Raw genomic sequence first — 12176 nt, forward strand, 5'->3', positions numbered from 1 at the left:
AGCAGGAGGATTGAGAACTGGGTTTGCACCCTCAGGTGACCATCCAGCTGAGAAAGGAGTAGGAGATTAGAGGGAGAATACTTTTTGGAGAGAATTTTTAGTGTGCTGTGGGTTTCAGTCTCCCCCATGGAGTAAGGGTGAGAGTGATTCCCGTCTTTTTAAGCCTAGTGAGAAGAGCTTCAAGGAAACCACTCAGGGAGTTTGAGCTGTATTCCCTGGAGTCTCTGGGGGCACTGAGCCTGGTGCTGGACTTGTGAACCAAGAAGCCTAAATGTGCAAGGCAGCAGGACCCCAACAGAGAGAGTCAGTGTGGAGTAAAACTAGAGGCTCAGAGGGGACTTGTAAGCAACTGCTGGAGGAGGAACAGCTTTCCATAAAGAAACTGACAGTGAGAAATCCCAGGAAACAAGAGACAGGGATGTCTCTGAAGAAACCGCTAGCGTGTCCCAGAAAGAGGCAACTTTGAACATTTGTCAATACCAGTCGATTTAAACATCCACTATGGTCAGAGGAAACCAATGTCAATTTCACCACTGCAGTCAGGCTGGGCCCTGCTTGCCTCCCATCTCCCTCTCTGTTCTTGCCACTTCTTCAATCCTGCACGAGCCAGCCATCTGAGTGTGAATGGGAGGCGGAGACGTAAGGAAGCCACTCCCTGCCCCCAGTCCTGATGCAAGCTTCCCACCTTCCAAAGGTCTAAATTGGGTAGGAGAGAAACTTGAATTTTGAATAAAATGTGGTTTTTTGATTATTACACAGAATTGGACATGTTAATGACTAAAACTCAATCTTCTTGCAGTTAAAAGCAAACAAAAGACTCTGTTATTTAATAGTAACTGAAAAATGTGTGCCTAAGATTTCAAAAGGGAGTAGGGAAAATATATAGCTCCATGAAATGTATTTGAATGGGCGTGTAGGGAGGAAAATTGTGTTTAATCGCCCCTGGTTCACTGTCCTCCTTTTCACCGCCCCTCACACCACCATTCTCGGCAACTGCAGCCTCTATGTTGTGATAGTTTGGATTGTCCTTCAGCAAGTATTCACTCTCGTTCCTGAACTTTTGGTGGTGAGTTTGACACCATACAACTTACCTGGGGCAATGTAATTTTGGAGGACATGGTGAAAATGCCGACAGGGTTTGGCTTGGCTCTTGCCGTGATGATCTGCATGAGATGAACACGCCCCAAGTCACTAGAGTCCCTTCAGCCTGGACCCCAGAACAAATATATTTGTGGCCAACTTGAACCAAACCCAACACACTAGCAGGCTGGGGCCAGCCCAGATTAGCCAGCTGTTGATCTGCAGGCCTATGAACTAAGGCCAAGATGCTAAGTGCTCAGTGATGGTGTATGTCATTGAGTTGTGAGGTGGTTTGTTATACAGTACTGTTGCAGTGATAGCTTTCTCATTCATATGTAGATAAATACCATGGCCTCAGAGCCACTGACCTCTTTGCCTCTCAAGATCTCTTCTTCCCTCACTCCTCAGCCACCCATTTCCATGGTTGTATTCTAGACTATGTTACTATCAATAACTGTACCACCTAGAAATATTGATTTCCAGAATCTCACTCTCTGACCACCTCCACTCACTTGCTCTATTACTCATACCTCAATATCTTATGTGATCTTCATTTCACCGACCCCACAATTTTTCACTTTCTATCATCTCTATCATTTCCTCGCTTCCTACCTAACCCAGCTTAAATTTTATGGCCCAGCATGACAATTACTCCCTTGCAAAATAGTAGTAGCTAGTCCTTATGTAGGGCTTACCATGGGCCAGGCACTGTGTTAAGCACTTTACATGTGGTCTTAACTTGGATTCCCCCAGAGCTGAGCTGAGCCAAAGACTTGCATATAGGTAGTTTATTTGGGAAATGATCCCAGGGAGTAGGAGTGAGGGACAAAGGCCAATGAAATACAGAAGGAGGGAAACGCAATACGAGGGTGCCTTATGGAGTAGGTGATCCCCATGGGTAACTGGCCCTCTGCAGGAAGCCTTATAAAATGCTTCCCAAGACTGTTGGCCCAAGGAAAGGGGTGGCATTTGCCCATGATTCCTTTCCCTCTCAGATCAAGTGTGGGCCTCCCCTGAACTTCTAGGTTGTATACATACCAGTTCAGAGTGGGTTCCCCTGGGTGTTCTCCACTGGAACATCAGAGAAGCTCTGGGGCAGGAAGCAATAGTATGCAAGGACTTCTGGGAGTGAGGTGCTGTCAAGGTGCTCCTGGGTGAAGCTGGTCAAGCCTGAAGGGAATCGGTCACTGGAGAGGTCATTGGAGCAAAGGGAGGGCCCAAAAGGAGTTGGAGTGGTGCTCAAAGGCGGTAGAGACACATGTAGCCTCATTCATTTCATTACAGCAACCCTGTTTTTCAGATGGGAAAAGTGAGGCAGAGAGGTGTTAAATAAACTGCCCAAGATGATATAACCAGTAAAAGGCAAAGCTGAATGCAAACCCATTCAGCTAGTTTCCAGGGTCTGCTCCTAGCCACTACTCCATGTGCCTCTCAACATGTACACACCATTGACATTTTTACCCTTTTAACTTGGTGGTAAAACAACCTCACATCGTTTAACAGTCAGACAGAGCCATCTGAGGTATCCAAAATTCAGTGGAATATCATTTTAAATATTGATAAGAGTTGTGTCATCAAAAAAACATGAAAGATTGCAAGATTCTATCAAGTTAGAAGAAAGTATATTTACGTAGCTTGAGGCTCCCTTCAAAAAATTTTTTAATTGAAGTATAGTTGGTTCACAATGTTGTATTAGTTTCAGGTGTACAGCAAAGTGATTCAGATATATATATAGATATAGATATAGATATAGATATAGATATATTCTTTTTCAGATTCCTTTCCTTTATAGGTTATTACAAGATATTGAGTAGAGTTTCCTGTGCTATACAGGAGGTCCTTGTTAGTTATCTGTTTTATATATAGTAGTGTGTATATATGGCTCCTTCAAATCTAAGGGACTTTAGAGTTAAAAGAAAAATCAATGTATGAATCTCAAGATCTAAACTAAGTGATCAACAAGGTGGAGTTAATGACCTCTGGGGAAACACAAAACTAGGTCGTGCAGTCTGTGAGGCTACTCTCCCAAAGGCCCATCTCCAAACACTCCCCCATTAAGAATTAGGGTTTCAACATGGATTCGAGGGAGACACAAACATTCAGTCCATAGCAGAAGACAGCAGTGGGAGACCAAAATCCAACTCATGGGCTTAGTGAATGTTTTCAGGTTAAAATCTTTCCAGAGCTGCTCTCTATACTCAGGTTCCCAGGGACTGTTCAACACACTTTTACCTCTCCTCACCTGTCTTACTGAAATTAAAGCTCTGAGTCACCAGGGACCTTGTTTCTCACTCAGCCCTATCTCCTCAAGACTTAGAGCATTGCAGGCACATGATTTCTTGGATGTTAGTGAGAGAATGAAGAAAGTGAGTGTTATGGGCTGGAAGGGGCAGCTTGTAGCACTGACAGCTGTGCTGTGTGTGCCCAGAGACTGTGGGCAGCTCTGGAGACCTTTCCTAGCTCTGGATGATAGAATGTAAAATAAAATTGTGATTAATTTAATTTTTCTTGGCAGCTGATTTTTAGAATAATGAAAGAAATAGTACAAAACCAATTTGAATTATCAAAAGTTTATTTATTTTTAAAAAATTTCCCAGAATATTTTTTTAGACAACTTTGTTGATATGTATTTCACATACCATATAATTCACCCATTTAAAGTGTACAATTCAATGTTTTTTAGTATCTTCACAACCATCACCACAATCTAATTTTCAATTATGATTACAATCTAATTGTAGACTACTTTCATCACCCCCCTAAAAGAAACCCATTCTCATTAGCAGTCACTCTCCATTTCCTCCCTCACCCCAGGCTCTGGAAACCACTAATTACTTTCTGTTTCTATGAATTTTCTTATTCTGGACATTTCCTATAAATCATACAACATGTGGTTCTTTGTGACTGGCTTCTTTCACTCAGCAGGATGTTTTCGTGGGTCATCCATACCAGAGTATGTTTTAAGGTATGTCATGTCCCTTCTTCTTTTGTCTACTCTCCTTCCTTCCCTCAATAACTTCATCTTGAGTGATATCTGTCTCTGTTTACATTTCTATAGTATATAAGATATTTATTGTTCATTTAATACTCATTTGCTATGTAATTCTATTAACTTTCTCCATCTCTTCCTGCTACATTACAATGCTGGGTACCATACTGTTTGTATGGCCACCATAACACAGGGCTTTATCCATAATAGGGCTCATTGACTAATGTGCAGTGATCACTGGTGTTTGTGATGATTTCCCTGCATCATGAGATTCAGAAGCCTCCAAAGAGATTCAGAGCTCTCAGAAGCTAGATGTGGATGACATTCCAAGTTTGAAACTTTTCAGGTGCTGAGATGCCAGATGGAAGGAGCCAAGAGGAACATTTGTGGTGTGAGAAAAAAACAATAAGCATTCGCAGGATGACACTTGGGATTGTCTTTGTAGCAGGATGCCTGTCTCTCTGCAGTGGTGACTCATGGGCCATAATTGACAGCTGGAACAATTGTGGGTAGGAGAGAGAGGCTTGGCCACCCAGCCAGAGACTAAACAGCTGGGTTTACATTATCCTCAGGGAATGTGTGAGCAAATCTGTTGGTCTGGTGAGTTCTTTTTTTTTTTTTTGTAGGTTATGTCTGTTAATTTTACTATGTTAGATGTTAAAACAAATTTTAAAATATTTACTAATTCTTTTAAAAATAACAATAATATATCTGTTCTTATCATCGGCTTCTGCGGAACTTTCCTTCTCTGCTGCTTCTCTATTCCAGTGCTGGGATAGTGAAACCAGCAGCTAATTTTGTTGTTAATTGTCAACCATCACCTTGGTCACAGTGTGGGGAACCATTTTCTACAGGGAATGACCCCTCTACTTTCAGCAGAGACCTGGGTGGACATTCCTGCTCCAGGCACTATTTATTCGGGGCATTGTTTCTTAAATTTGAGGGCTCCAGACCTCAAGGATGGAGTGTTTCAGCCTGATAAAGCAGAGACCAGGGACATGGTAGAGCTGTTCTAGTCCTTCATATGTCACTTTCTTTTTGGATTTTCCCTTAAATCTTCTCAGGCCCCTCTCCTGGTGATGGATACCTAAGATTGACCAACCATTCTCACCAATGGATTACAAATATTTAAATACAAGTGTAGAATCTTTTACATATAAACTGTATGCTGTATTGCATGCACACACGCACACACACACACAATATTTGTAGCTATTATCTTTGCAGAAGTAGTTGCAGATGATTTTTTTCCCCCTTAGAGTGAGGAAATGAAGAAAGTGCAAACCAGGACAAAACCTATTTGCAGACCAAGTACTGGATTTGAACGACTGGTCTGAGAGCCCCTCTACCTGCAAATCTTTCTCCTCCTGGCCCTGAACAGTGTCTGATAGTCTTACATCACTCTGAGTTTTAAAGAGAATCTTTCTTAAAATGAAAGTAATCTCTGTTTTGGTAGCACCCTGATTAATTTTTCAGCCATAAGTATTCTAGAAAAAAAGTTTGTTAAAGACTTGACAGGCAAACTTTTCAATACCACGAACTAAGGGGAATTGAGATACTGGACGTTTGGGTCTTACTGGGTGGACCAGGCTAGGGATGAGATGAAGAGGAAACAGAAAAAGAAAGATCTGGAAGCACATGGCTATGAAGTACTAGTCGCAGTGGAAGTTCTTATGGACATCTATCATTTTTGCCTGCCAGCATCTATTCTAGTTTGAGCACTCTGATTTTGCTTTGGGGGAACCACTGCCTCTTATTAGGTTTATGTCTGGCAACAGTCCATCAGGGTGCCTGCCTTTTCCTGTCCAAGGCCAGGCCAATCAAATATTCCCTTCATAGACTTTAATCCTGGGAGAGATGAAAAGAAACAGTTGGATCCCATCATCCCAAGGGCAACTCTCTCCAGAGACTCTTCATTAGGACCTGTCACCAGGATTCTTAGAGTTGCTCTGGTTCCTTTCTGTTCTGAAGTCCAAGTCTCCCACTCTTCTTCAGTTATGTGAATTAACCCATATCCTTCTAGGTTTTTGTTTTGTTTTGTTTTGTTTTTTCTAAGTGAGCCTGAGCTGGCTTCTGCCAGTTGCAACCAAATACTCTCATTGACCCTGGAATGCATCTGTGTGAGGGCTCGGGTAGGCAGGAGGCACTGGACTGGCCTTGGGAGACTAGGGGCTTAGGGTGACACACCCTAAGAGGGGGATAAAGGGCACTGAGGGAGGAAGAGGGAGACACCAATGGCACCCTCATCCTTCAGAATTTTACCTAGAGGTGCTTCTGGGTGACAATCTCATTTGCCCTTTAAAAGCTTCCTCCTTGTTAATCAAGGCACCTCTTTCTTTTTACCTGGCCTAGAGGTCCCACTGTGAAAGCTCTTTTGGTGAAACAACAAAACAGGGTTTTTTGCTAAATTCAGTTATTCCACAAATATTTATCCAGCCCCTATTGATTGTCTGGCTCTCAGCTAAGTACCAAGGATTCATAGGTGAACGATACACACCCCTCATGTTTCAGAGACATAAGGTCTAGAGCGGCATAGTCCAGTATGGCAATCACTAGCCACATGTGGCTATTAACAATTAATTAAATTTAAATAAATTAAAATTTATTTACTCAGTCCTGCTAACCACATTCCAAGTGTCCCAATAGTCGTACGTGGCTGGTGGCTACCATTTTGGACAGTGCAGATATAGAAGCTTTCCATCATTGTAGAAACTTCCTTTGGACAGTGTACATCTAGACAGGTGCAATGCAGAGTAATACATGCTGTAAAAGGTATAAGCCGGGGCATTAGGGGATCACAGGGGATCTGACCCAGACTTAAGGATTCAGGCAGGCTTCCAGAAGGTAATGATATCTGAGACCTGGAGGCTAAACTGGAGTGCCCAGGCTGGGGGAAAAGGAGGCATTCCAAAGAGAGGAAACTGCATGTAAAAGGGCCCTGAGTTGACCAAGCTGAAGTACACTCAAATAACTGGATGGGAAGAAAAGCCCTTAGCATCGTCTGTGGCTTCATGCTTGGTTTTTCAGATTAGCCCATGCTCATTTTCCTATGCCGAGGGCAGGGTCCTGAGGGGCTGGGCATGGGACCCATCCACTTAGATATGTTAAAGCGAGGGTCTTTGTGCCTAAATTTTGGAGCACTGAGGCCATATGAAAGGAATTTACTAGATGAGAAACCAATGGATTTGGGCAGAGACAACAGCAGATGTGAATAAGGAGGTCTGATTCAGAGCTTTGAAGGCTGACTCTTATGACTTCAGGCAAACTATCTCTTACACCTTAGCCTTTATACACCTAAAACCAATTCGTTCTTCTGATCAGCACCCAAGTTAAGAGAGTCAAGAAATTTGTTTTACAAATGGTGGCCGTCTTTTCCCAGTGGAGTGTTGAACCCAAGCGTGCTCACATTTGGATACAACAGGTCAAGTCTGGGCTAATTTAACTGCTCCATATTATGTTTTAAGTGTCATGATAGTTTACGTGGAAATATCTGATGAAAATGAGGGGCCCAAAAACCTCCAGCTTTTGATTAAGTTGTACTGTTGTTAGGAAGGACTTCATGAAAGGGAGACTCCTAAACCCAAAGATTAGGGCCCTTTTTCAGGAAAGGAAAAATTGCCACTTGCTAGGCACCTACAGTGTCCCCACAGGCTTCATCTACGTTCTTTCTAATCTCCTCCCAGTCTCCCAGGAAGAGGAGGAGAGGCAGAGTGGAGAGCCAAATTCTTCTAGACATGTTAATCTTGCAGCTATGGGGGGATCAGAGTGTACCTGATTCAGAGCCCGCGCTCAGCCTGATATTTTGAGGGCAGTGACTGCTGCTGGGGTGGGAGTACGTCTGTGTGTCAGTGACAGTGGAACAAGGGATAGAGGTTAACTTGGATTTGCAGATGATTGACAGGGGCAGTTAGAGCCTGAACCTGACAGAGGTCCCGTGGAAGAAAATGGCTCCTTAAATTTGGGGGCCTTTCAACATCCCAGGTACCTTAAGTGAGAAAAAGTCAAAAGTCTCTCTTCAGAGGAGAAAAGGGGAAATGAAAGATAAATTACATTTCGTAAAGTATGTATCTGGTTCACAGAATTTTAGAGCTGGAAGGATGTATTAGAGAGAATCTAATTTAAATATCTCTTTTTTTTGCAACCCAGGACTTAGGAGGTAATAAAATAAGTTGCCCAACATACCTTGTTAATGATAGAACTAAGAATTAAACCTAGATCTATTACTTTCTAATGCAGGGCTCTTTCTATTGACCTTTTCTAAATTTTTCTAAATAGTTTATTATTTCTTTAAATTGTTTCTCTGACTCATGTATATCTATGTGTTACTTAAAGGGTAATACTGGAAAATCGCTATGGATTGTTTTATTTCTAGATCTTGAGACTTGAGAGCTATTCTCAGTTATCCACTCACAACCAGGCAGAGAGGTTCATCCAGTATCAGAATTGCAGACAGAATACCCAGAAAGAAATAAACATGGATTGACAATCTTGGCCCATGTCAAATGCAACCCACCCCCAGTGAACTTGCATATTTATAGAGACTGCGCTGTTCAGTGAAAAGAAAGAGCAGGAGATTTGAAAACAATGCCTGGTCTAAATACCCTCTACTAGTTTTGTGATTTAGACAAGTTATTGAACTTTTCTGTATCTCAGTTTCCACATTTGTAAGATACAAATAATATGATCATTGTTTTTCTCCAGAGATGGGTCTTTAAGGTCAAAGAGTCACCCTGTGACTAGAAGGAGAATTCCCCATAAGTATGAGCTGAGGTTACTCCTGAAATCCCAACTTTGGCACAGCGTATGTTGAGTGACTGGCTGACTGACGGGTGCTGACGGGCCCGCTGCAGAGACTGACTGGAAGGGTCGGGTGGGTGGAGGAGGTGGGGCTGTTGAGAAAAGAAGAAACCAGAGAAGGGGCGTCCAGCTTCCCTCCTTTGCAGTATGGCCTTAACTTGGGAGTATGTCTCTTTCTTGTTCCCCATTGAAAAGGATAAAAATAACGGAGGAAAAAATAGACATGAGAGTAATGAAATGGAGTCAAGCAAATACAGTAAATACTAAAATGGTAATAAACATTCTACTAAATGATAAAATGTCTTTTCAAGGACCAGTCAAATCTGTTTATGGTAATGAAGATGACAGAAACCTGCCTACAATGACCTGCTCAGCCAAGGTGGCTGTGTTGGGGTTCTGGAGAAGGATTATTTCTGGGGGCAGCACTGAAAGTGGAGAACCAACTCAACAGGAGGGCTCAGTTTGGGAATTTGAGGGCAGAGTGTCCTGGGCTTCTGCTGGAGTAGGTCTGTGGCAGAGAGGCAATCCGAGCTACCATCAGGGAAGCTCATAGGCTACTGATCTCTCTCCATCCCCCTTCCCTTCTACTCACTTTTCTTCTTCCCTCCACCTCCCAACCCCCAGACCCCATAGCTTAATCAGCCACATCACAGCCCTGAACAAACCCAATCTTCCCCAACCTGGCATTCTCCCACACTGCTGCCTCAAAATCCTGGCAGGTATTTGATGAGGGACAGACATTTAGAAGCCAGAGAAACTGCTACTTTATCAAGGTTGTATCTCCTACTCTAATTTGCTGTTGTTGACTGGAGTGAAAAGGATAGAATTTATAAGCCTCAGTCATAAGCTGAGATAGTTGATCTAGAAGGGATGTTACCCTGATGGTTGGCATCCATGGACAGCCCAAGCTGAGGGGGATGCACAAAGTGTGACAAGACGGAAAAAAAGAAAGCAAAGATCAGAGGCCAGGGGAAACATGGTGGCATGATTCGGGGTATATGTATTGACAGGGCATAATGTGAACACAAGTTTGGTAACTATAGTGAACAGTGGTAACTGTAGTTTTTATCTGTCCAATGAGCTTTGCCATCTCCTTCTTCTACTTCCTTTGGTGAACTCCTCCTTCCCTCCACATAGTATCAGTAAAGCTGTTAATCAGAATGTATCTCTTCCCTACCCCATGCCCCCTATTCAAAACCCGCAGAGATGGGCAGGTGTCTCAGGTTGGGCAAATTTGTTGGTTCGGGAATAGCCATACACCTAAATCAGGCCAGTGTTCTCCTTTGAATATCTCTGTGGGAGCTGGCAGGGGAGCCTGGGAGAGCAAAAAGAATAAAGAACAGCAGAGACAAGTGGAGGAAAGGGCAGGGAGGGGGAAGAGAGAGAGAGAATAAATATGAATTGACATCGTTAGAGCTGGACCCAACCACGCTAGATCTACCTCTTGACTTTGCAGTTGAGCCAGTACATTTTCTTTTTCCTTGCATAGGATAGAGTTTAGTTTCCTTCACTTGCAACCAAATGAATCTTGATGAATTTCATTGCCAAGGTGGGCCAGAGGGTAAATGGAGCAAGATTGGATGGTTTAGGAACTTAGGCATTGAACGCTGGGCATGTTTAGGAGTTCTTTATAACTCATCAAAGGTGTCCCACTTTCTCAGAAAGACATGAAGTTTATAAGACTCAAGACTATGCTAAGGGAAAAAATCACATTGGAGATCTTCAGAGCTCACTCACTGATTATTCCAACAGCTAAGTCTATGTACAACAACTGTCCATGCTATATGCAAATTACGATAACCGTATGATATTTTTCATCTGTGACATTGAAAAAGATCCAGTAAAAAACATCCAGTACTGACAAGGGTGTATATGTTGGTGAAATGGGTACTCATGCATTGCTGCTAGAAGGGCAAATTGACTCAGACTTTCTAAAGGGACATTTTGTACTATGTATTAAAAACCTGAAAATGTACCTATTTTTGACCCAGAAACTCTGATGTTTCAGGTCCAGTATGGGCTCCCACTTTCCCAGGAGGGACACTGGGAAATAAAATTCCAAGTTAAAAGGCCCATTTATATAACGTGAAGAAGAATACCTAAGTTCATGACATTTGTTAACAGCAATTCTGGTCCTGTGTTGAAGGATCTGGTAAGCACTGCCCCTTATAATGCTAGCAATGATAATTTTTGTACTTTTGACTCGTACTTTGAGTAGTAAATGCACTTTGGAAAAGGTATATGCTGCAATCAATTGAATAAATAACACCCACCAAATCCCCTTAGAATATAAGTTTTATAAGGGCTAGGGTTTTTGTCTCTTTTGTTTACTATTTTGTTTCTACTAACTAAAGTAGTACCTAGCTTAATAAATACTTGTGGAGTGAATGCATGAATATTTCTAGAAAATGACTTGGAAAGATAGAAAACCACCATGTGCTTCCTTATTCTGTATTATGACTATAAAATACTACAAAGACTAGTGCTTTATACTTCTTAACTCAGAATTATGTATTCTGAATTAGTAATGTAACAAGTAGAAGGTTGGAAGTTTTGAACCTGAAGACAATGCTTCTGGGGAGTTCATAATTACCTATATGTTCCCATTTATCAGGGAGAAAATGAAATTCTTCCTCCTCTGTGGAAATTTCTAGAAACTTTGTGGATATTACATTGGGTCACTAGATATGACAGTTATCGCCCTTGATCATAATTGGGGTACATAACTCAGGTTCTTGTACAGGTGCTGGTAAATCAATAGAGGGTAGACATCTGGTTCATTATGAGTGTTCATTGGGGGAGTTGCTGATATTTCAAAGAAGACTAAGAAGCCAATTTTAGGTGTTATGGATACCTAAGCCTCTTAGTTAAAGAAATACTCCCTTCATGGCAGGCTTTTAGGTGGTCTAACTCCAATTCTTGGCAGAACTCCCTATTAAATGTTGAATGCCCACATTTATTTAATTTTGGTTTCAATTCGGCTTTGGGCACAGAAAGAGACTGTGTGGCTCTTTAAGGCCCCTTCCACGCTAGTTCTATATATACAATGAGCTCTTAGTAAATCTGAGACGGTAATTTACCTTTGAAGCTTTATGTTATTACAGTTTTCTCCACTGCTCGGTAAGGTCTTAATATTAGGTGTAACCATATATTCTACATTACTGAGTCAATCATCAGTAAGGTTAAAGTCAATCACTTCCTTCTAAAAACAAGCTTCTGGGTGTTGGGGGTGGGATGGGAGTGGGTGTAGCATCCCCTGGGGTAATCCAACCCCAAGAATTCTGCTGTCTTGGCTCAGCGCTATCTGTGC

Source organism: Balaenoptera physalus (genome assembly GCF_965194825.1).
Source record: "Balaenoptera physalus genome assembly, chromosome: 1".
Taxonomy (NCBI): Eukaryota; Metazoa; Chordata; class Mammalia; order Artiodactyla; family Balaenopteridae; genus Balaenoptera; species Balaenoptera physalus.